The 25,789-nt window shown below is 44.0% G+C and overlaps 1 protein-coding gene across 2 annotated transcripts in view; it reads left to right on the top strand.

Moving 5' to 3' along the window:
* Window positions 1-202: 202 nt before the first annotated feature.
* PAK3 (p21 (RAC1) activated kinase 3) overlaps window positions 203-25,789 on the top strand; it is a 297,238-nt gene continuing 271,651 nt past the window's right edge. For both annotated transcript variants that reach the window (XM_049872069.1, XM_049872068.1), the window contains exon 1: window positions 203-254. The gene's annotated coding sequence lies outside the window, so the exon portion shown is untranslated. The remainder of the gene's footprint in view (window positions 255-25,789) is intronic.

The following is a 25,789-nucleotide window of genomic DNA, read 5'->3' as shown; positions in this document are numbered from 1 at the left end:
CGCGCAGCCAGCCCTGCCGCTCGCCAGAGCATCCTCGGCGGCTGCCACAGAAGCAGCCTCCTCCTCCACCTCCTCTTCCTCCTCCTCCCGCCACCGCCACCGTCGCTGCTGCTGTGCCTCCTATCCCCTCTCGTCCTTCTTCCTCCCCCAGTTCCTGCTCCTCCTCCCCTCCCAGGCTCCTCCTGTCCGGCGGCGAGGGGCAGAACCCTCGGCAGTGGCTCCTTTTCGCCCGTGCTGCGAAGACGCTGAAACAGGTCTGTGCCGGGGGCGCTTTGTTGCGGGCTACTGGAGCGCCGGTGGCTCCGAGAGCCGCTGGGAGGGCACAGGGCGGACGGGAGGGCAGATTATTTCTCAATTTTTGGTCTCGCTCTATGAATAGACGTGGGGCGATGGGGTGGGGAGGTAGCTCGGTCTTTTCGCCAGTTCGCCGTCCCTCTCGATTCATGGCGAGAGAGCACTGAAGCTGCCCGGACTTCTGCTCCCGCCCACCCCGAAGCTCTCTTTCTTTGCGCCCCCACACCCGCATCCACTTCCCTGGGCTGAGCTTTCTCTTGTTCTGGGAGCTCATGGATGGGGGTGGGGAGAGATGGATGGAGCTGATCCAGCGGGGCACCTGGGTGCATGGGGCTTTGTTACACACAACAAAAACCATTCCTCACCAGCTTCCAGCTCCAGGCTAGTCTGTAGCCGGCGGGCGCTGTGGGGTGTGGGCCGGGCCGACTAGGGGAATGAGAGAATGTGAGGGGGCACTCCCTGTGTGTGACTGGGCACACAGGAATGCAGTGGTGTGTGCCTGGGAGATGGTGCGGTTTTTCTGTGGGATTCAGGGAGTGTGAGTTGGAGTATGGGGGGTGTGTGTATGTATGTATCTGTGTCTGCACCATGGGGCTGGGTTACTCCTGGCATTACATGTCCTTGGGTCTCATCCCATGCCAAGCCATACTGCAGCAACACGCAGGCGGATCAGGTCCAACCTGTTCTGCCCACGTTGGAAGAGTAATGATGGTTTCAAAGTGATGGAAATCCCCCCCAGCTGGGGTTGTAGTTTGGGACTATCTGGACTTCGTATTTTGAGTCAGGCTGACCAAGCCCTACTAGGCATCTTATTGTTCCTCTAAAGATGCCCAACTTTCTTAGTCGGTTTCTTTCTCTCAGCCAATGAGGATCCAAAGCTCTTACAGTGATCCCTGCAGTGCCTCCTCCACCGCCTTTTAATTAGTGGATCCTCATGTCTTCCTTACTGCAGTGATGTTAGTGGTGTGCTAGGATTTAGCTATATGTTTAAAGAAAAAGGAACATACTAGATGCACTCATGTATCAGTGATGAATTTGGTTTAGAATTTTTTTTCTTGAGCCATGAGATGTGAACTCGTATGGCTATTAAATCAAAGAAAGATCAATAAAAATGAACAAAACCACTAAACCTGCTCTTTGACTTTATTTTTTTGTGTGGTTTTAATGAAGCGTTGTTTTGCAGGCTCTGACAATGTACAGTTAAGGATAGTGATCGTTCACTCACGTCAAATAACTGACATTTATTGAACACATAGCAAGGGCCGGTAGTAATGTTAGGTGTCAGAAATGTAACAGCAATAACGAAAAACCCATTACTGTCGAGTCAGTTTTTTTTTTTTTTGTCGAGTCAACTCCAACTCATAGTGACCCTATAGGACAGAGTTGAACTGCCCCATAGGGTTTCCAAGGAGTGGCTGGTGGATTCGAACTGCTGACTTTTGGTTAGCAATCGAACGCTTAACCACTGTGCCGCCAGGGCCCCATTGGAAGTATAAAAATGAATAACATCATTTCAGATCTCAGGGAGTGCACAGTCTGCTAGGTGAGCTAGAGAGTGTAAACAGACAATTACACCAGGGCATGATGAGGGACAGGCAAGGTACTGTGCAGGCACAGAAGAGGGGTGACTGGCTGGGGTTGAGGAGTATGATCAAGAAAGGCTTCAGAGGGGAAGTAACATTTGAGTTGGGGCCTGACGAATGAATTCGCCAGGTGGCTAAGTGGGAAATGATATCCTAAGTGGAAGGAACAGCATATAAAGGCAGAGGGGCCATAGTTAAGTAAGAATGCAGGGAATCCTCAGAAATGTTACTGTTGTTAAATTCTCAACAAACTCATGAGTCTCCCTGAACTGGGATGGTAGTTAATGGTGAATCCAAAAGGAGGCAGTATTGCAGATCGATAAGGGTGAGAATATATCCTCATCTTTAGAAGCATCTGACTCATTTATTATTATTAGTGTATCTTGCTTTAAGTAAATCTGATATATGTATAAACGTGAATTTACAAGGCAAATAAACTAGATGGAGAGTATCCACATTCACTGCTTTACAAAGGGATTCATAATCATATTAAAAAAAGAAGAGTCCCTTTGACCTTTATAGTGAAACTTTTTACCAAAAGCCCATTTACATAGAATTTTTCACTAGCCAATGGACAGATAAAGAGAGGTGTACCTGCATGGCATTTACTTTTTGCACAGAAAGTTACCAATTTGAGTGCAGGCATTTCCCTTACGCTGTGGATGTTAAAAGAAAACATGAAAAGGGTAGTAATAAATATTAAATACGTGGGCTGTGATCTTTTGTCATTTGAATTGTATATGAATTAAAAATTAATCAGGGCAGGGTCTTCAGGGACTTTGTACATTTTAGGTACTTTCAGTAGTGTCAGTAGTAATTAACAATAGCAGAAGATTTCTGTGCTGTAATTTCTGAACTGGATATATAAAGACCACTGTAATGTTCATGCAGATAGCCAGAACGGGGGCATACTCTGAGTCTCCTGTTGTGTTGTTGCTGATTGGATAGGCTGATGAATAAAAAAAAACCCAAGAGATTGATGATTTCTACTGGAAGCGTGTGGCGGGTAGAAAGTTATGCTAGTTAAGAGTGTGGGCTCTGAGGGCCTGAACTAGCATCATGAGCACCTCCCCCCTTAAATGAAGACCAGAAATAGCCCTGGGTTCCATTTGAAAGGAATCCCAGCAAAGGTGGGTGGGCTTGAATTTACATCCTCCTAGGCACTGGGTTTTTGTTTTTTTTTTTTGTTTGAGTCTATTGTATTGCATGCACTGCTGTAGAGGAGATGATGGCTTGGGTTCCTTTGGGCTCATCAAGGTCCTTTGTTCACTGGCTCTCAATACCAGAAGGTAAAAGGCAATATCCTGAGGAAATGCTCTTCACGGGGCTTGCATTCCAATGAAATTGCACCTGTATTCTGTGTAGACACTCAGAGCAATCGAGTGGCTACACCAGTGCTTCCCAGTGTGAGTTCCAAAGAAGGCTAGTTCCACAGGACCTTAAAAAACAAAGAAGCCAAACCCATTGTCCTCGAGTCGATTCCAACTCATAGCGACCGTACAGGACAGACTAGAACTGCCCCTAGAGTTTCCAAGGCACAGGATCTCAGTAGGTGTTAAACACGTGCATGTGTGTACGCACACACATTTTTAAGGTTTTTTTTTGTCAAGGTAAGTTTGAAAAATTCTTGCTTAAACAGAAACAACTTTGTTTACTGCAGGGCTTCTAAAAACCTTTACTAGGCTATTGCATATTGTGACTCTCCAGGAGAATCAAACAGGCAGCATTTCCCAGATGTATTTGCCTGCAGAACCTGGTGTTCCAACAAGCAATTGGCTGGACTGGTGTTGTGAGGAACGTACTTTGGGCAATGCTTGGGCAGAGCATATCCCCCTGAGGTTGGAGACTGTCAGTGTTTTGCTGGATAAACTTGGATGACTTGCTTCACCCCTCTAGGCTTTCCTTCCCCATGTGTAAAATGAAGCTGATAGTACTCATTGCTCGCACTGAAGTGATGGTGTAATGACGACTAAGATAAAATCTCTGCAAGTGTTTTGAACTTCTTAGACGGTTCTATATAAACTCAAGGTTATCATGAAAGGGAAGTGAAGAATTAAGGCAATTATTCTGGCAACTCAGGCCTAAATCCTGTTTTCTGCTGTGTTGTTGGGCGGACTGCCTCAGTTCTCTGCTATGCTTTGACTGCAAAGACCTATCCTCATTCAACCTTGAGTGAGTCAGCTCTCTGAGTTTATTTCCTCTCACATCCTGAAAATTTCAATGTGGCCTTTAATTTCCTGGTCCAGAGGTATCATCACTACAGTCCCAAGAAAAATCCCATCGGTCTGAACACAGCCTGCTGACCAGAGAACCCTGGAGGCAGGAATTAAGTTTTGTTGGAGAGATGCTTTTATCCTTAAGACTCGTTATCTTTTCCAAGCAGTTCTAAAGGGCCATCTTGGAGGCTAGCTGTTGCAGGGTTCATCTCCAGTGGCCCTAAGGCAAAATCTGGGCTGGAGTCCAGTTTGTAGCATAGATTTCTTGAGCGCTAAGTGTGGGGGTCCATTTTATCAATGGGAGGGTGTGGCCATGTTTAAGGAAATTTGAAGGCAAAGGAAGTAGCACTCACATGATTATTGACTAGTGAAAGGGAATTATTGTTTTCTTTGACTCCTCACTAATATCCTTGATCCTTTTTTTTTTTTAAACAAGCTACCTTGAAAGAGGAAACCCTGGTGGTGTAGTGGTTAAGTGCTACAGATGCTAACCAAGAGGTCGGCAGTTCAAATCCTCCAAGGGTTCCTTGGAAACTCTATGGGGCAGTTCTACTCTGTTCTATAGGGTCTCTATGAGTCGGAATTGACTTGATGGCGGCAGGGTTTACCTTGAAAGAAGAATGGAGCTCTTGAGAATTCACAGCTAATAATCATTGCAAACTGGGTTTGGGGTAGACACTGATGTGGAGGCTTTCTGGGCTACTGGTCCTAGAGTCCTCAGCGCACTGGTGATCAGCCATTCTCCTTATGAAAGCAACAAGGTTCATTTGCAGTAGAAGGATGCAGGTTAGCTACAAGAGAGAATTGTGTGACTTTAAGTCTGCATGATCCTGGGAAGTGAGAGTGAAGTCACTCTCTGTTCTGGAGAGCTTAGTGATGTGGAGATGCCTGTTGAGTCAGGGAGATTTATACAAAGGTAGGGCTTCAGGTGCCTTTAGAAGTTCATTTAATCCAAACCTTCTGTTTGCCTAAGGAAAATGGAAGACCAGAGAAGTGAAGTGAGTTGCGTAAGGTCACACAGCTACCGCATGACAGAAGTAATAGTAAAGGCTAAAACACAAATTTGCTGCTTCCCAGTATTATTTCTACTAGACCTAGATGCCATCTTATGTAGTTCAGGAGAGTGTAGGTTGGCTTGTTTGTTCAGTGGGACTTGGAGGTCACGTCCAGGCCTGAACTGTGTGGGTTCTCATATGGCAGCTTTAGCAGAGGGCCAGTGGATCCCTCAAAGGCTGTGCTGCTTCTCGCTCTCTCCCTCTTCACTCCTCCTGAGTGTGTTGTCTGACTCACTGAGCCAAGGAGCCAGATGGAAACCTGAGGACTGGCTGTTCTGCCCTAGGTTTTCAGTGGGTGATTCAGTCATTTCAATTCCTCTACCTTTTTGTGGACCAAGGACCTCCTTGAAAGTCTGATGAGTGCTACTGAGGCACTCCCAGGAGAAAGGCCCACATTTAGTAACATGTACATGTAATCCCAGGGCTGTCTAGATCCAGGGCTGCTTCTCTGCTTGATATGGGTGTTGGTATAGAGCCTAGGGTCACTTGCAGATAATCCCTTAATACTAAAGATTCTTCCAAAGGCAAAGTTGTCAACTTTAACTGGCAGGGAATTGGAAATACTGAAATGATCTTATGCCATATGAACTGGGGAGGGGAAGTTAGGGTGGGCTTTCTTTAGAATGGAGTCCTGGTGGCATTGTGATTAAGAGCTTGGCTGCTAACCAGAAGGTCGGCAGTTCGAATCCACCACCCTTTCCTTGGAAAGCCTATGGGGCAGTTCTACTCTGTCCTATAGGATCGCTATGAGTTGAGATCCACTGGACGGCAACAAGTTTTTTTTCTTTAGAATAGAAGAATGGGTTTGAATCCTGGAATCGAGGTAAAAAAAGGAAGAGTAATTGAAATGAGTGAACCTCTTTCCCTCCCCTCAACCTTATGAGAGAGAGGGATAGGAAGGAGATATGGCAGGAAGAATGACAGGAGATTTGCGAGGAGGAGAGAGACAATCACTTTAGAACGGACGTCAAAATCACTCCGTAGCTGCGTGAAATGAAAACTCTTCCAAAAGAAGGAGATAAACCTTCTACTTCTGTTCAGCATTTCTTAATCTAGTTCAACCTCTAAATAGCAAAACCTCATGGCTCTGGGATTCAGAAGTTGTCTTAATTGCTGAAGCACCATGTCCTTCAAGAGGACATCTTTAGAGGCTGGGGGTAGGGACTGGGGGAGTGGCACATCCTACCTCACTTTTTGTTAAAAAAGCAGTTTTATTATAAAAAAAATACATACTCATTCTTGTAAAAAATAGAAATATGAAGTGGAATGGCCTTGGCTTCTCCAACACTAACCCCCTACTAGGGTCACAGTTTGGTATGTGTCCTTCTCTACATTTTTCTATGAATATTCGTATATGCACTGGTGGGCATAAAATACTCATAAAGATGTGACCAATGCTCCACATACTGTTTACAACATACTTTTCACAGAAGTATGTGTCTTGTAGGTCTTCAGCCAGTGTACATGTAGTTATTTCATTCTTTTTAATGGCTGCGTAGTATTCCATCATATGCTCGTGACGTAATTTGTTTACTCCAACCATTATTGATGAATTTTTAGATTATTGCCAATTTTTACTGCTTTGAATACTGCCGCAGCATACTTCCTTGCACATGCAGCTCTGCCATCTTATGAGCATTTCTGTAGCATAAACTCACTGGCGAAATTGCTGGTTTAAAGAATTTGGCTAACACATCTTCAGTTTTAATAAAAACCCGTTGCTGTCGAGTTGATTCCCTGCTAAATTGCCCTCCAGAAAAGCTGTGGCAATTTACATCCCCATCAGCAATGGCCATTTCTCCACGTTCTTCCTCACCAATTGCAGACATTATTGACCTTTTTTTTTAATGTTTGATGATGTGGTAGCTGAAAAAAAAGTCTCTTTTTTCTTTGTATTTCTTTAATTACTAGCACAGTTGAACATCTTTTCTTGTGTTTATTTGCCATCTGTATTTCTTCTTCTGTGTTGCCATTTCATATTCTTTGCCTGTTTTTCTGTTGAGTTGTTCTTTCTCATTTTCATCAGCAGGATCTTTTTATGTATTTTGGCTAGTAACTGTAACAACCACTACATACGTTGAAAATACATTGATGAGTTGTCTTTTAAACTTTGATTTTGGTGTCTTTCGCTGTTACAGCAATGCCAATTTTTAAAAAAAATCCTAATTCAATTTATTCCTTTGTGGGCACTCAAATAATGCCGGTGTGAGCATCCTTGTGCGTTTATTCTATGCAGTTGGTGCCTTAGCTCCTTAAGATAAATCGCTCAAACTGGATTTGTTGAGTTATTTTTTTCTGGATATTGCCAATTGCTCTCAAAAATATTTCTGCCAATTTACACTCTAACCACGGTGTATAAATGTACCTTTTGCCCTTCCTTCGATGTCTTCTGATAGTTCAGATTTTGGTTCTTAAATCAAGTGCTAGGTGGGAATTCATAGCTGACACTGAGACACGCTTGGAGCAGAAATCCCTAACTGCACATGGAACGCATGTAATACAAGTTTCACCTTCAATTATTTAGGTAAACACGCTTTTTAATTTATTTCCAACTAGAAGTGTGTCTAAAGCATTTTCCAACGTGAAGTCCTTCTAAATTTACTGTGAAATGAGTGGCCATTTAGGGTTATCTTTGCTGGCAGCAGCTGCAGCAACAGGCAATGAAGGCCTAGCTTTAGAGATCTCCTTTGTAATACACTTATAAAAAAGCTACTGCTGCATCTTTGCTGACCTTTAAGGTCAGCCAGATTGGTTCCAGAATTTTCCAGAGGATGAGTGTTGAGTAGAATCAGCTTCTATCCACACTTGGCTTCTTGCAAAAAGGACAAGTATGAGGCCCTCCCATGAGAAGTTATTCTAGCAGAAATAAACAGTGATGTCACCCTCTGCGAAGGGAATAGTGGCAAACAGGTACAGATGTAGCTTTTCCCTCACTCCGCCCGGGCTTGCTTCATCTTTTTGTGTCTCTTTTTTGTCAATATCCAGATACAGTCAAGGGAATTTTGGTGTTTGCATTAGGCCAAGAGTAGAGTCTGTGGATTAGGAGAAGATGGAAATCAGAGTGGTTGTTATGTGGTTTAAGGATTATCTTTAGTCTGAAGAGCGACAACAGCAACCTTAAATTTTCCTAGTGGGGGGTATTATCATAGCAGTGGGGGGAGCATGAAAGAGTGGTGACAGCTGTTGCTTACCCATTTTACAGATAGGAAAGACGTACCTGGAAAGCAGAAGTGCTCTGAAAGTCGGACATTGCTGGAAAAGTCTCCCGACAACACTTGCTAGCTAGAAATTGGACTTCTCTAGGACTGGACATAAACATAGGTGCCTTTAAATTGCAGCTTCCTAGTTTGATAGATTTAAGAATTCCCTTTGTACTCACCCACTGTTCACTTTACCTAGTGTGGTACTTAGACAACCCGCCCACCCCTGGGATGCTTTTGAACTGTCAGAAGATGGGTAGGTTATTGTCCCCAAAGGACTAATTTGGATTATTTGAACCATTGACAGATATGACTTGTGGTTTCCCACTTACCTCAAAATCTTGGTATTTGGCAAATGGCTTTAGATCCCATCTGATATTTGTGTTTTTTTCTTTTGAAAAGTTTGGACTAGAGTAAAGATAGTTCACAGGGGAACTGATAGCCAGATAATATAATTGTTAATCTTTGCTGCCTTGAAAAAAGAAACAATGACTTCAGTTGTTAAGCTAATGAATGAATGTCTCATTTTAAAGTGAGGGTATCTCTTCTTCAATGCTGAATAATTTAAAACTGAGCCATTATAGCCACAAATATGGTCTGTACACATAAATCATATGTTACAGTCCTCATTTATGGATGAACATAAGGGGAAAGACCATCTTTTAAAACTATGTTTAGTACTTCCAGTAGAACTGGGGATTGTGTCATGTTTTGTTTTCTAATGAATTATTCCACCGAAGTAACATGCTTTTTAATTCTGATTAGACGCAGGAGGGGACATCTGTCTCCATTCTTAACTCAGAAAGGAAAATCTCATTGAGAAAGAGGCAAAGAGAGTCAGAAAATGGAGTTTACAGTGACTTGGGAAGCAGGACAACTGGGTTCTGATTCTGGTTTTGTTACTAATTAGCTGTGTGACCTTGAGCAAGTTCTAAAATGTCTCCGAGCATTAGATTCCTCACATACAAAACAAGGGTATTGTTAGTGATAAATGATCTATGTTGTAGTTCCTTCCATTTAAACTAAACATTCTCATCTCCTAAGTCAGAGCTTGCTGTGTGGCAGAAAAACTTAAGGCACCTTTATAATCTATGTTGGAGGGCCCACCTCAGCCAACTGAATCTGAAACTCCAAGGGTGAATCCAAGAAGTCTATCTGTTAACCAGCTTCTTAGGTGTTTTGGAGAAGGTTGTAACTCCCTCTGCAAGGCAATTTTCAAAAGGCAAGAGCCCTTGGGCTTTCTGGCTTGAGGGAATGAAACCATTTTCCAAAGTGAGAAAGTCCAGGTCTCTCAGTACCAGTGGCTTAGAAACCTGTGACATGAGACTGCACTTGGGGGGGGGCTGGTTTTTGACCTAGTTCTTGGGGCTGGTTTCTGCAGAGGTGAGTAGAGAGCAGAATGTTCTTTTTAACAAGAGCAAGGTTGGATGAACAAACTGACCATTTTTTCAATAATGAGCATATTTCAGGTCCTTTGGCACAAAACCTTCAGTCAAAGCATTCCTGAGAAAGGACCAAGTGCTTTCCAGAACTCCTAGACCCTTTTGGCCCATTCTCTCATTCAAACCCCATTTAAAGTTTGTATCCTTTCTTTGGCTTTTTCAACTTTTGTTTCCCTTCCCTTCATTAAACTCACAGTGTTGCAGTGCGTTTTTCCTGCTTCATGGGATCTCAAAACCCTGGCTTCTTAAGTTTTAACCTTTCCTCACCCCATTCCTAAAACCACCTACTTTAAATACCTTCTCCCCACTCGTCACCTTCTCCCTTCATCACATCGCTGATTTTATTTCCTTTAGTTACAGGCACTCTCTCAATACTGCCCTGCCCTCTAAAAATGCCAGAAGGAAAGGAATCAGCACCATGGTGCACTCCTGTGGTCCAGTCATATTCTTATGTTCCAACCCTCAGCCCTTCACTTCTTTCCAGGGGAAGTTGGAGCTCAAGAAATGCTTCTCCAAAGGCAAACTTTCCGAAAATGCAAATCTTCCTTTTTACATATAGTTTCTATTTACTGAGGGGGCAGTGGTGGCTTAGCAGTGGAGTTTTTACCTCACATGCAGCCACCACCCGTCTGCCAGTGAAGTCTGGTGTGTTTCTATGATCCTGACCAGATTTCAAGGGAGCTTGTGGACTAGTACAGACAAGGAAAAAAGGCCTGGTGATCTGCTTCTGAAAATCTGCCAATTAGAACCCTGTGGATGACAATGGTCGGATACACAATGGACCATGGGGATGGTGCAAGACTGGAAAGTGTTTTGCTCCATTGTGCATGAAGTCGCCATGAGTCTGGAGCCAACTCCATGACAGCTAACAACAACAACAACAACCATTTACTGAAACATTTTGTTGTGTGCCAGGCACTACTGCCTTTATACGCACGATCTCAGTTAATTCCCTCCACAGTCCTGTTAAAACAAGTTGCTTTTGAGTCAGTTTTGCCTCATGGTGATCCCATGTGTGTCAGAGTTGAACTGTCCTCCATAGAGTTTTCAATGGCTGATTTTTTTGGAAGTAGACTGTCAGACCTTTCTTCTGAGGCACCTCTGGGTAGACTCAAACCTTCAACCTTTCAGTCAGCAACTGAGTACATTAACCATCTGCACCACCCAGGGACTCCACAGCCCTATTAGGTAGGTTCTATTAGTATTCTTATTTTACAGAAGAGGAAATGAAGGTTGAGAGCAGCTGAAGTAACTTACACAAGGTCACTCAGCTGGTGAGTGGCAAAGTGGGTCTTTCTGATTCTGGGGCCTGAATGGTTAAACATAATATTCTGCTATTAAGGGCTCTGCATGGTAATAAGGATGTATCATGCCAAGGGAGAATGCATGAAGCAACAGATGTTCTTGAGTCTGAAGAGTGTGAGCCCTGAAGCAAGTTTAAACCAAAAACCTGATGCTGTGAAGCCGATTCCAACTCAGCGACCGTTAAACACCAGGGAAAATGGAGAGACATTTTAATGGCAGCATAATATTGTCAGGTTATTTGTATCATTGCAGCAGTGGGGCTAGAGGACTGGTTTTGATTCTTGAGAACTGATAGCTAAGTAAATTTGTAAACATTGGCACTGAGGTAAATTCCTGAGACCCCTGTGACTATTGTTAATTTCATAGATCATGAGTGTGTAGAAATATACTTTTCGTATCCCTCCTCCCACTCCCATCAGAAGGCTGGTGCCGGAGGTATAGATGACCTCTGGTAGGCAGGGTGTGACTTCCCAGATGTTCAAAGGTAATGGGGCACTGGGTGGCAGAAGACAGCCAGAGGGAGGGCCCAGAATAAAGTGAAAAATGATCTTGTTGGCTTGGATCCTTGGGTTTCCAGCTAATTCGGGTCCTTCCTGTCTGATTCTCATTATCAAACTTGCAGCATGCAACAAGGGATATTTGGCATCCACCAATACAGACTCATTTGACTAGGATTGGTATGACTCACTCTCATGAGCACAGCAAAACCGTGCATAGCGATTTCCAGAATATACCCATGGGACCAAGTTCGTTCTTACCCTAACCTAATGCCCCATTCAAAGGATCACAACTTTTGACACAAAGTTCAGGGCATGAGGCAATTTTGTTTTGCTGCACAAAAACAAACCATTTGCTTTCTTTTTCTTGGCGGTTTCCTGGAAATTTCTTGTACTGGCAATAATTTCTCCCCAAATCCATTTTGAGTTGGAGCACTCAGATGAGGACTTCCAGCCATTTTCTGCACTGTCTTTATTGTCATTTCCAATAATGATAGTCAATAGGCATCAAGGAACCAAGTTTTTATAAGGACTCAATTGTTTACTCCATGTCTAATGCTGGGAATGTCACTTTGCCTCTCTAGGCCTGAGTTCCTCCATCTGTAATGATCCCGATTTTCCCTTCTTCATGGAGATGTTAGAGCAGTCAGGTAATTGATAACAGAGTACATTGGAAGGAAAGTTGTCTAAGATATGTGATTGTGGGTATCTTTAGTTTTCTCCTGCAAAAGAGTGAGTCATCTTCAGTTTTCTCCTGCAGAAAAACTGTTTTGGAGGAAGAAAGTAGGAGAAAGGTTAAAAGGATGAGAGCTGGAGTCATTGGCCTAAATTCAAATCCCCACTCTACATCCTACTAGCTATGTGATTATTATAGATTGAATTGTGCCCCCCAAAAATATGGGTTATAAATCCTAACCTCTGTGCCTGTGGTTATAATCCCATTTGGTAATGGATTGTCTTTGTTTGGCACCCTGAATTCGGCATTCTAGTCTTATAAACTGTAAAAAATTAAATTTCTGTTTGTTAAGCCACCCATTTGTGGTATTTCTGTTATAGCAGCACTAGATACCTAAGACAGTCATCTTGGGAACTGTCTTAACCACCTAACTGCCTTAGCTCTATAAAATTACAGTAGTAATAATAGTACTTACTGCATAGAGTTGTAGGGAATCAAAGAGAATATATGTCAAGTGCCTAGGGCATAGTTAAAAAAAACCAAAACCAAACCCAGTGCCATCAAGTTGATTCCGACTTATAGCGACCCTATAGGACAGAGTAGAACTGCATCATAGAGTTTCCAAGGAGCGCCTATCAGATTCGAACTGCCAACCCTTTAGGTTAGCAGCCGTAGCACTTAACCATTATGCCACCAGGGTTTCAAGGCCATAGTTAGTGCTTAATAAATGGGGATTTTTTATTTTATTACTATTCTAAGGGCATGGAGCTCTATGGAGAGGTTTGAGTCCTGGCTCAGGCACTTTGGACAAGTCACTTGGTTAGACTCTCTAAGCCTCGGTTTCTTCACCTGTGTAACGGGGATAATAATATTAGTGTTTTTTTTTTTTTTCTTGAGGAATAAACAAGATAACCCCTGCAAAGTTCTCAGCACACTGCCTGGTAAGTGGAAGTGCTCAACCAGGTATTGTTATTTTCAGTCAGTTACCATCCTCAGTGACCCTGTAGGCCTTTTGGCCCCTGGCTTCTCAGTGGTGTCTCAGCCACCTTCCATCCCAACAGAGGCTAGCTGATAACCTGTGATGTGTGCGTTGTTTGTGGTAAGCAGAGGAGATGGCCTTTTTGCCAAGCGAGCTCCTGAGACGGAGAGAGTTCCCGTAAAAACACTGCACAATGTCACATGGGCTGCTTCTGGAGAGCAGCTGATTCCCTGGGTCTGAAAACGGCTCACACAGTGACAAAAATGAGGATAAAGCGGGCGCCACTTAACACCACTCCAGAATCTTGGCCCCATGCAGCACAAGGTTTTATCATTTGCCCCTTCTTCCCCTTCAACCAGGCCAGGCAGGTATTTCCTTCTGGCATTCCTCCAAGACAACCAGCTGGAGAGCCCTTCGCCTCCTCCCTAAGTGTAATATGTGGGGTAAGGCAACCAGATGCTGCCATAGTGACAATTCCTACCTGATCGATAGAGCTGGGAATTGAGCCCTGGTGATGGGGCCTGCCGTGAGAGGGGCCACCTCCCAAGGCATCACCTGCTTCAGCCTGGTGACCAGGCAACCCGCCCCACTCACCACAGGCTGAGTGCCAGTCTCTGAGCTTTTCTTTACACATTAATCCATACCTCCAAGGTCCCAATGTGACTGTTACAGGCAAATTCTGCCCTCAGTGGACTTCCCAATGTCTCTCTCTCTCTACAGGCCTTCATCTTTTCTTGCCTGAAGTATTTGATATTTTTGTTGCTGGTGCTTTTTATGCTATTAATAACAGTAATAATAGCTAAGATTTATAGAGAACTTGTTATTTGCTGGGCACTGTGGCAAACATTTTCATGTATTATCTCATTGTCTTAGTTATAACAAGAGGGTGGCTTTAACAAACAAATTTATTTTCTCACAGTTTCGAAAGCTAAAAGTCTGAATTCAGGATACTGGCTCTAGAGGAAGGCTTTCTCTGCTGGCTCTGGAGGAAGGTCCTTGTCTCTTCTGAGCTCCTGCTCCTGGGCAGTCTTCATGTGCTTGGCATCTCTCTCTCTCCCTGTCTCTCTTTGCTAGTTTGCGTTATTAATCTCTTTTATATTTCAGAAGAGATTGACTCAAGATCTTCCCTACACTAATCCTGCCTCATTAACAAAACAAAGGCAACCCATTCCTAAATGGGATTCTAGCCACAAGCATGGAGGTTAAGATTTACAACATATATTTTGGGGGCCACAATTCAATCCATAACAGTAATTTAATCATCACAACAATCTTATAAGGTAAACACTATTTTTATTATTTGAGATATCTGTGTGCCTTGCATAGTAAGGGACCACATGGGTACCGGGAAACTCGTGGAATATTCTGGAGGGGTTGCTTGACCCGAGAGGACTTTTGACCTACTTTTAAAACAAGTCCTTCCTTGCCATCCCCTCTCTTTCCCTACGAGGTGCTTGGACACAGTAGGGATTGCTCATTCTGAATCCTGTGGGGCCTCTGATCATGACTGGAAATATGAGGACCTATTACCCATAACTGGTTGCAGCTGAAGAGGACTGGTGCACCTTGCCCACCCTGGGTTGTTTTGGGTGATAGTTGGGGTCAAGTTTGGAGTCCTAGTGGCACAGTGGTTAAGAGCTCAGCTGCTAACCAAAAGGCCGGCAGTTCAAATCCACCAGCCGCTCTTTGGAAACCCTATGGGGAAGTTCTACTTCATTTTGTAGGACCGCTATGAGTCGAAATTAACTCAATGGCAACAGATTTTGTTGGGTTTTGATTTGGGATCAGGCTAGGGTAGAAAACCCAAACCAAACCCACTGCCATCGAGTTGATGCCGACTCACAGAGACCCTATAGGGCAGAGTAGAACTGCCCCACAGAGTTTCCAAGGAGTACCTGGCAGATTCGAACTGCTGACTTCTTGGCTAGCAGCCACAGCACGTAACCACTACACCACCAGGGTTTCCGGATAGGGTAGAAGCAAGTTAAATGCTACCAAATAAAGGCCACACTTAGCTTAGAGTTTAAGGCTTTCTACTATATCATTACTATAACATACATTTCCAATGGTGTCTACTTAACACACGCCCCATAATCCAGCCACTCTTGGCTACTTGGATTCCCAGAATATGTTTTGCACACAACTACCCATTTCCATGCCTTCGCTCATGGTGTTCTCTTACGGTTCTTTTCTGAAAACCCTTCTCAGACCATCTCCCTTTTTTTTAATCCATTCCTTTAGTATTTCATTCCTTCATTCCCAAAGACAAATTTTGAGCATCCATTTGGGTTTTTTATTATATACTAGACACTATACTAGGCACTTAGAAAACAATGATAAGCAACATAGACATAGGCCCTGCCCTCATGAAGCTCACGGTCTACTGGATGAGACAGGAATTAAACAAATCAACCCAGACACATATAATTATAAATTGTGATAAATGCTGTGAAAGAAAAGAACACGGTGGTATGAGAACATAACATTAATTCAGGTGGGGGTGGGGTCAAGAAAGGCCTTTCTGGGGGTAATGACATCTAAGCTGAGACCTGAAGAATGCAAAAATATTCACAGACAAAGAGTGTTCCATGCAGAGGGAACTGCTCATGCAGAGACCCTAAGGTGGGTGCTTGCAATATTCAAACAACTAGAAGAGACAGTGAACCAGGGAGAAAGTGATGCTTGATAAGGTTGAAGACCATGCAGGCCATGGGCATGAGTTCTATGTTTATGCCAAGTACAGTGGGAAGCGTCACTGAAGCGTTTTAAGTGTAGAATGAAAATAATTCAATGTATATATTTTTAAAAATATCACTCTAGCTGCTGTGGGAGATTGGATTGGACTGGAGAGTGGCAAGAGGAGACACGGGGACAAGTTAGGAGTTCACTGCAGTAGTCCAGGAGAAGAAATGTTGGTGGCCTGGACTAGGGGGTAGCAATGGCCATGGAGAGGAGTGAGCAGACTCAGGCTATATTTTAGAGCTAGATCCAGAAATACTTGCTAATAAGCTGGATGTGGGAGTGAGGGGAAGGAGGAATCAAGGAAGACTTCCATGTTTCTGGCTTGAACAACTGGATGGATGGTGGTACCATATATGGCGATGGGGATGAATCTTAGATTCGGAGCTTAGCTCTACTCCTGTGCCATGTTTGGTTTATTATGCTTAATTAGCATACACCCTATACTACCTTGTTTTCATGAATGTATTTGGTGTCTCCCTTGGTAGGTTGTGAACTCTTTGAGACACTGACTATGTCTTGCTCATCTCTGTATCCTCCAAAGCACCCAAAACATGGTGTATGAAAGGTTGACTGATAGATCAATTAGGAGAAGGAACTCTTTTCTCTTCCACCTTTACTCTTAAAACTAAGACATGGGACATGGCTCTGGATTAAGCTTTTTTAAAAAAAAATAAATGACACACTTGAAGAGATATGTGCTTTGATACAGGCTTTGAACTGCCTACAGTTCTTCATTAGTCACCTTTTGAACAATTGCTGTAGTGTCACCACGATACACAGGGCACAGCTAACCTTGATCCTCGGAACATCCTTCACTGGTACATAAAGGCTGCGTGGACACAGAAAAATGGCCATATGGGAGTGTGCAGGTTAGCTCCGGATGGGCAGAGTGGGAGACCAGAAGCGGCCTAAGCTGCTCAAGGAGATGTGGGGCTCCATGGTTATGAGCTTAAACATGTGGCATCTGAACACACATACTATGCTATGGAATCTTAGATTCAACCATGAAAGAGACAAAATGTAGCTGGGTGACCAAAGACAAAAAGGAGGTGGTGCCCTACTGCATCTGTCATGTGATTCCTGCAGAGTTCTACAGAGTGTTGTCTGATCCTGCAGTTCTGAGTTGGAATCCCAATAATTTGCATTTGTACGAGCATTCCAGAGGATTCTGATGCAGGTGATCCATGGATCACATTTTGAAATATTCAGACTTCAGGGCTCATGCCTGGAACTCAAAGCAGTTACAGCCAGGTCCTTGGGTACATCCCTGCTCCCTCCTTAGGGTAAATTCCAGTTGTTCCCAGGAACCCCGGGAACCTCACAGGCAGTTTTAGGCATGCCTGGACATCCAGGGATGGGCCACTAAAAAGGAGGTGTAACAGTTCTGACCACCAGAGCGGGAAGGGCCAGGAGGTCAGATTCCATAAGGTTTTAGCTCTTGTACCTAGGGGCTGACCTGGCACTACAAGTCCATTTTAGGGAAGGCCTCAAGGTGGAGGCAACACCCTGCCCAGCCCTGGCAAATTTCTGAGGTTGCTTTTCAAAGAACTGAATTGGGCCTTGCCTGTGTTAATAGCACCCCACCAGGGCTATTAGGGGTAGGTGGGTGGAATCAGCATCTCAGTGGAATTAAAGGAGCCCTGGAGGCACAGTGGTTAAGCACTCAGCTGCTAACCGAAAGGTCAGCAGTTCAAACCCACCAACCTACCCCACAGGAGAAAGATGTGGCAGTCTGCTTATGTAAAGATTAACCAAAAACCAGAAAACTAAACCTGTTGCCGTTGAGTCGATTTCTGACTCATAGTGACCCTATAGGACAGAGAACTGCCCCATAGGGTTTTCAAGGAGTGTCTGGTGGATTTGAACTGCTGACCTTTTGGTCAGCAGCCATAGCTCTTAACTACTACGCCACCAGGGTTTCTCCATAAAGATTATAGCCTTGGAAACCCTATGGGGCAGTTCTTCTCTGTCCTGTAGGGTCACTATGAGTCAGAATCAACTCGATGGCAATGGGTTAGCAGCTCTCTGCCTCCAGGTTCACACTCTGGGGAACCTGGTCCAGGTCTAGCCAGCCCAACTCCCTACTTAACTGATACTTGCTGTGCATCCACCCCCAATGGTCTGGACAGCATGGAAACCAGTTTCCTGCAAGTGCCCAGGGGGTTGATTCTAAGCAGCTCCATCAGCACTGCCCTCCGCTTGCCCTGTCTTCCACCTTTCCTAGTGGAGGCCTAAAACTGACCTAGTCATCAGTTGCAGAACACACAGCCTCTAGCAGTGGACATCTAGGGACCCACTTCACTTCCTGTTTTACAAAGTTACCAAGAGGAACCTAACGGAAAAAAAAAAAACCCCGCTGATGTCGAGTCGATTCCAACTCATAGCGACCCTATATGACAGAGTAGAACTGCCCTGTAGAGTTTCTAAGGAGCTCCTGGCAGATTCGAACTGCCTACCTTTTGGTTAGCAGCTGTAGCACTTAACCACTATGCCGCCAGGGTTTCCAAAGAGGAACCTGCAAGCCATAATTATACGTCTGTACACACATACATACACTTAGTCCTGCTGTACTTACCTTCTGCCTCCCCCAAATCTGGAGCTGGCCCTTGGTGATAACCAGTGCCTCCCCAGCTGGTTTCAACTCTGGAACAACTTTGCTGCGATGATTTCCTTCCAAAGGGGTCTACTCAGAATTTTAATTCCCCTTAATGCCTCTTCATTCCTGCCATCCTCTGCCACTGCCCCTCTCCTACCCCCAATGAAAGCCCCTTTCCTCTCGTGAGGACTTTCATCCTTATACGTGCTTATGCTTTCTCTTCACACTTCATCCTCTCTCCCAGCCTTTTTGTCTGTGCCCTTTGAGACCCATGTTGTACATTGACAGACTCCCTTGGCCCTTCACCCTCTTGCAGTATAATCTACTTCAGCGCATTACAGCACTGGCTACACATTAAAATCACCTGAGAGCTTTTTAAAAAAGACTGATGTTTGGACCCCATCTCCAGAGATTCAGATTCAATTGGTCTGAGGCCGGGCCTGAGCTTTGATACTTTTGAACAGCTACCCCAGGTGATGCTAATGTGCAGTCAGGCTTTGAAACCATTCCTGATAGCTGCTTGCCTTGACTGACACATCAGTTCCTTGAAGCTTTATCAAGTGTAGGCTGCTCATTCTCCTGGCTGCGCATACCATAGAGCTGATGGCTGATGTCCATACTCTCCTATTCCCCAGCACTATTTTCAGGCCTTTTGCGCCCATCCAAAACAAAACCAAAAACTAAAGAACAACAACAAGAAAAAAAAAATTAAATACAACTCCTCCTTTGAGGCACATGCCATCTAGACCACCCACTATTCTTTTCGTCAACTTCTTTCCTCCCTACTTATTCACACTTTTGCTGGACTTTAGTACCTTGTTTATAATCTTCCTCTCTAAGTCCTGCTCTTATCCTGACTGACTTTATTGCTCCTATGGACTATCCAGCCAATCTCCCCAGCTCACAATTTCTTCACTCATTTTACAAATACTCGTGGAGAGTCTACTGTGCTAGGAATTTAGCAATGAGCAAATAGACAAAAATCCCTACCCTCAAGAAACTTATGACTATGAGAGTGGAGGTTGATACGAATCAACCAGTCAGTAAACAAAGAAGAATAACGCATATAATGTCAGAAAGTAATAAACATTATGGAGAAAAATTAAGCAGGGGACAAGGCAGGGAATGTTGGGAGATCAGGGTCAATTTTAAGTATAAGGGAAGAAACTTGAACAAGGAACACCTGCATTGAGCAGACTATATATTATTGTGATAAATATATAGGTAACAAAACCTATGCCATTTCAACAGTTTCCACATGTACAATTCAGTGACATTAATTATGTTTACCAGGTTGTTCAACCATCATCATTAACCATTCCCAAATTTTTCCATCATCTGTATCAGAACCTCAGTGTCCCCTAAGGAGCAGATGCTATTTCAGCAAAGGCCTAGAGGAAGTGAGGGAGCTACCCATTCAGATATCTTGCTGGAGATCATAATATGCAGAAAGGACAGAAAGTGCAAATGTCCTGAGATGGGAGTGTACTTGGTTGTGAGGAGGCCAGGATGGCTGAAGCTGAGTTGGTGAGGGGAGAGTAGTAGGTGAGGTCAGAGAGGTAACAGAGGGCCGGGTCCTGTTGGGCCTTGTAGGACATTGTAAGGACTCTGGTTCTTACTCTGAATAAGATAGTGAGCTATTAGAGGATTCTGAGTAGGGGAGGGATATGGTCTGACTTATATTCGAAGTTTGCTTGGCTTCAGTCATCTTCACTCACCTTCATTTCCGTTCTAAATTGATCACCCGTCCCTGTTGCCAACCCCTGAATCTCGTCATTGCCCCAAACCCTGAAATCTTAAATTCAAGTATTGTGATTGCAATAGCTTATACATCCAGCTTCTTCATCCTAATTACACTTCATGTTTAATCTCATCTAAATCTCCTGTCACTTGACTCTACTGAGATCTTCATGGATATCAGTCCCTTCTGGCTTCCTTTCTTTCCCTCTCCCTCCTAAACCCCCGGGGGCATCCTTCCCAGTCCTTCGCATGTGTCTGCTTTCTTGCCTGGTTATCCTTATGTTACAGCGGCCCCGCAAAGCTCTGTCTATAGATCAGTTCAGTGGTTCTTCATCCAGAGTGAATGTCAGAATCCTCTGCCATGCTTTAAAAATGCTGATGGCTGATTTCATTGGTCTAGGATGGGGCACAGATATAGGTATTCTTAAAGCTTCCTAAGTGATTCTAATGTTTACCTCATCCCTTTCTACACCTTGACCCCTGCGCAGAAAACCAATCTCGGTTGTGCCCTTAGCACTGTTTGGAAATCTTACAAAGTCACCTGAATCAGTTACCTCTCACATTCCTTTCAGAAGCACTTAAATCAAACTTCACCCTCCCTTAGCTTTTTTCACACTTCTGTCCCTGTCTCTCTTAGCAAATGACTTCGTTTTCCATCTCATAGAGAAAACAGAGGCTGCCAGGGTCTCAACCTCCTGCCTGGCTACCTCAAACCTAGCTATATCTGTGTCCATTTTTGTTCCATTCATTCTCTCCTGCCTCTTCTGAAACTTTTCTCTCTTTTTGGATCTTCAGTGTCTTCCTTACCATTGAGTCAGTTGCTTTCTTCAAATATCTACAGTCTCTTTTATCTTGAAAAACCTTCTCTTGTAACCTGTATCCTCTACCTCTGCTGTCCTGTGTCTCTTCTTCCTTTCACAGCCACCTTATTGGAAGAGGATTCTACTTAGCCTGTCTCTATTCCCTCACCTTCCATTCCCTTCCTCAGGCCGCTGGAGTCTGGTATCGGCTGTCATTACTACCCTGAAACAGCTTTTGCCTTGGATACCAGAGACTCCCCAACTGGCCCTTAGTCATTTACCTTATCTCCTGATTTTTTGATTGCTTCTTGATCTCATCTTCCTTTTCCCAGATCTGAAATGTGACTATTACCAGGACTTTCTCTCTCTCTTCTTATTACTTTATATTTTTCTTGGCAATTTTATCCATGCCTGTGGCTTCAAGTATCACCTACATGTTTACAGCCCCCAGATCTCTACCCCCAGCATGTATCTCTATCCTGAGCCCTAGATCTGTATAACAAACTGCCTGTGGGCCCTCTCTAATGAGGAATTCAACAGGTACCTGAAACTCAACGTGTCCAAAAGTGAAATCAACCTTTTATATACTCTGTCTCCACTAAGCCAGAAACCTGAGAGTTATCTGAGATTTTTCCTTCATCTCCCTTTCCCTCTGGTTACCAATTCCTACCAAGCCTAGCTCCCAAATACTTATTTCATCTAGCCTTACCTTTTGCAGCTTGGTGAAGAATCTAGATTTTCATCATCTCTCATCTGGGCCAGTTACCTTCCTAGCTGGATTGCCTGGTGCTATGGCAGCCCCACTTCAAGCTGTCTTCCAGATCTGAATGATATTCCTACCATGCAAAACTTATCATGTTACTTCCTTGCTCGTATACCATTAATGGTTCCTAATGAGTTATAGCAGTGATTTTACAATTATACTTCATGGATCCCTGTGTGTGCTAGGGTAAAGGTGGGGTGGCAGTGGGCTGAGTGGACTATACACCAGGGCCAATTCCCTAATTTTACTAGGGCAATTATGCTTTCTATTTATTTATCATCCTGTTCATCTAAGGAAATTTTCCATTAAAGGGAAAATTCTATAGCCAGAAGAAAAGTTTGATGAATGCCATTGACCTTGACCTTCACAATAAATTCTAATAAGCTCATTTTATTAGGAATAGAAGAGTTTCTTTCACATTAATAGTGTTAAAACTTCAGAGATCTTGTGCCCCAAGGACTATGTCCCTTCAAGATGGGTGTATTTGGTTGCCAAGGCCCCAACTGAGGCCCTTCACAACTTGATATGACTTTCTGCAAGCATTCTAAGGCTCTTCCTCTGCCCTTTGGGGCCCCTGGTGCCTGTCATAGATAAGACAAATACAAAACTTTGCCTGAAGAAGAACACCATGGCCTTGATGCAAGCACCATCCCTGAGCAACCTCAGATATCGAATTACACATTGTTCCATAACTTGCATTTTCTATTTAAAATATCTCTAATATCCTTTCATATGAATAGAGTCTTTTTAAAGGCTGCAGAATAAATACTCTGTTGAATCAAAGATTGTTACATGTTTACTTTGTGAAATACATTTCTTGTTCCCTCCCCCAGAACTGGGAGAACCTTAGGACACTCTGTCCAGCCCCCACACTGGTCCCCCATGGGAACTAACCTCCAGTGAGCTCTTTGTTCTCAGAGCAGCTCATGAAAAGTGGTCCCGATTCGCTTTTCCAACCCGTGTGATCGAGCTAAGGCTGGAGGCTTTTTGTCTTCATGCAGGAAAGGGGGAAATTCACACTCCTACCTAGAAAAAGGGGGGAAATTTAGCACTGGAAAATCTGGGAGTACCCAGTCCCGTGCAGTGAAATAGTCTTAATTTGTCCAGCTTAGAGAATGTTCACGGGTGAGCCAAGTTTGTAGCCACATACCACCTTGAACCATGCCTCTAGCGTCACCTCTCCTTAAACATTCTTGTCAGAATTGCTAACAGGTAGAAGCACTGTCTTAGTTATTTAGTGCTGCTATAACAGAAGTACTACAAGTAGATGGCTTTAACAAAGAAAAGTTTATTTTCTCACAGTCTAGTAGGTTACAAGTCCAAATTCAGGGTGTCAGCTCCAGGGAAGGCTGTCTGTAGGCTCTGGAGGAAGGTCCTTGTCCTCAATCATCCCATGGTTGAGGAGCTTCTCAGGCACAGGGACCCCGTATCCAAAGGGCACGCTCTGCTCCTGGTGCTGCTTTCTTGGTAGTATGTGGTCCCCAAGTCTCTGCTTGCTTCCCTTTCCTTTTATCTCTTGAGAAATAAAAGCTGGTGCAGGCCACATCCCAGGGAAACTCCCTTTACCTTGAATCAGGGAAGTAACCTGAGAAAGGGTGGTGTTACAATCCCACCCAAATCCTCTTAACATAAAATTACAATCACAAAATGGAGGACAATGACAGAATACTGGGAATCATGGCCTAACCAAGTTGATACACACATTTTGGGAGGGGCATAATTCAATCCATGACAAGCACTGAGCTGGGAATCAGGCTCTAATTCTGATTGTGCCATGCAATTTACTGTATGACTTTGGGCAAGTCACTGAACAGTCCTCATCTGAGCAAAGAGGTGGTAAACTAGATGGTCTCTAAGATCCCTTGCAGCTCGGATACCCTGAGTCTTTGATGCTAGGAGATAATCCGTGTGAAAATGCTTTGAAAACTTCAAAATGCTATATAAATATGAAAAAAAAAATATGAGGTGTTATTAATTAAACTGACTGCGCTAAGTTCCCTTAACAGCAGAAGGAAAAGTGAAGGGGCCTTCCTGATTACTGTACAGCCCGGCAAGTCAATATCTGAATCATCCGAAGTTGGCAGTGTAGTGTTGTTGCCAGGGAGAAAAATAATAAGAAGAGCTATTATTTATTGGGAACCTTGGTGGAGAGGTTGTTTAAGAGCAATGGCTGCTAACTAAAAGGCTGGCAATTGGAATCCACCAGCCAATCCTTAGAAACCCTATGGGGCAGTTTTACTCTGTCCTATAGGTTTGCTATGAGTCAGAATCCACTCAGCGGCAACAGGTTGCGGGTTATTATTTATTGAGACATGATCATACACCAAGCAGTATGCTAGTCACTTTAGTTATTCTCACAATAAACCTATCATTATTATTGTTATTGCCATTTTGCAAATAAGGAAATTGAGGCTCAGGAAAATTAAGTGACTTGGTTGTAGTCATAGACCTAGTAAGCAATGGAGCTACATTTTAAACCATGATTTTTCTGATTTGAAAGCTCAGGCACTTCCAAGTAGGAGAAAATTTGAGACCCAAGGCCTCATTTTCTAGCCCAACTTTAATGTGCATATAAATCACTCTGCGATCTTGTTAAATTCAGATGTCTAATTTAGTAGGTTTTGGGTGGGGCCTGAGATTCTGCTGATGTAGCAGGTCCATTGACCACACTTTGAGTAGCAAGGGACTAAACCAGTTGCTGTCGAGTTGATTCCATTTTGTGGTGACCCCCTGTGTGTCAGAGTAGAACTGTGCTCCATAACGTTTTCAGTGGCTAAGTTTTTGGAAGTAGATCTGAAACAGGCTGCTCAGCCATATTGAAAACCCCAATCAACACCCCTTCCCCCCCTCTCTTTGTCTTGCTAACCACAACCTTGTTTTGAGCAGGAAGTCACAGCAGGTAGTGGCTCCGCCCGCTGACTCACTGAATAGCCCTAGTTACACCTTGAAGCATGCACAGATTGAAATCACATCCTTCAACTGACCCCCCCACCCACCCCCAAATATAGGCATGGGAAGGCTAAAGGCAGAAAATTCTGGGTACCAAACCCAACCCCCTGACGCCATTGGGAACAAAAAAGCTCCCCAGCCCCCTTAGTCAGCGAGCACGTGGCCCTAAGGTCACTAGACCCCACGTGCTCCTTATACGTGCAGACAATAAACTTGCCACTTTCTGTTTCCGTTGCAATCAGTGTCCGTCTTATTTCAATCGACTAATATTTTTAATAAGACAGGACAAGAACCCAAGTGGCGTTCGGTTACAGATCTCCAGGCCTTTCTTCTGATATTCTTCTGGGTGGACTCAAACCTCCAATCTTTTGGTTAACAGCTGAGTGCATTAATTGTTATACCACCCTGGGACTCTAGCAAGGGGCTACCCATTGGTATGGAGGCAATTTTGACTCATAGCCACCCTATAGGACAGAGTAGAGCTGTTCCTTACAGGAACAGACTGCCACATCTTTCTCCAGCGGAGTGGCTGGTCGGTTTGAACTGCGGACCTTTTGGTTAGCAGCCAAGTGCTTAACCACTGCGCCACCAGGGCTCCTTCCAGCAAGGGGCTAGAGGCCTTTATGTAGGAGTCCACTGGCTTACATTTGCCTCTGGATCAGAGCCGCACAGGTTGTGCACTGCACGACACCAGGGGGCACCATTTTCATTATAGTCTATGTGTAGTGTGCCTCCTGCAGTTGTGTAATGAGGTGGCCTTGCCCTGGAGTGAGAACATGGTGAGTACTGAGTAGATCCACAGAATGCTTCCTCCACCTGGGCCTAGGCTGAAGAAAGGAAAGTGCTCTTTCTCCCACAAATGAAAAATTGATCAGTGAAGTTGAGAAAAGAAAAGCCAGCCTGCCCACAATGAGGGTGGCCCATTTGGTGTTGGAGGCAAGATGGGAAGGAG

This window comes from Elephas maximus, chromosome X (genome assembly GCF_024166365.1).
Source record: "Elephas maximus indicus isolate mEleMax1 chromosome X, mEleMax1 primary haplotype, whole genome shotgun sequence".
In the NCBI taxonomy this organism is placed as follows: domain Eukaryota; kingdom Metazoa; phylum Chordata; class Mammalia; order Proboscidea; family Elephantidae; genus Elephas; species Elephas maximus.
The sequence above is the reverse complement of the archived record's forward strand: the minus strand, read 5'-3'. Positions and strand labels throughout refer to the sequence as shown.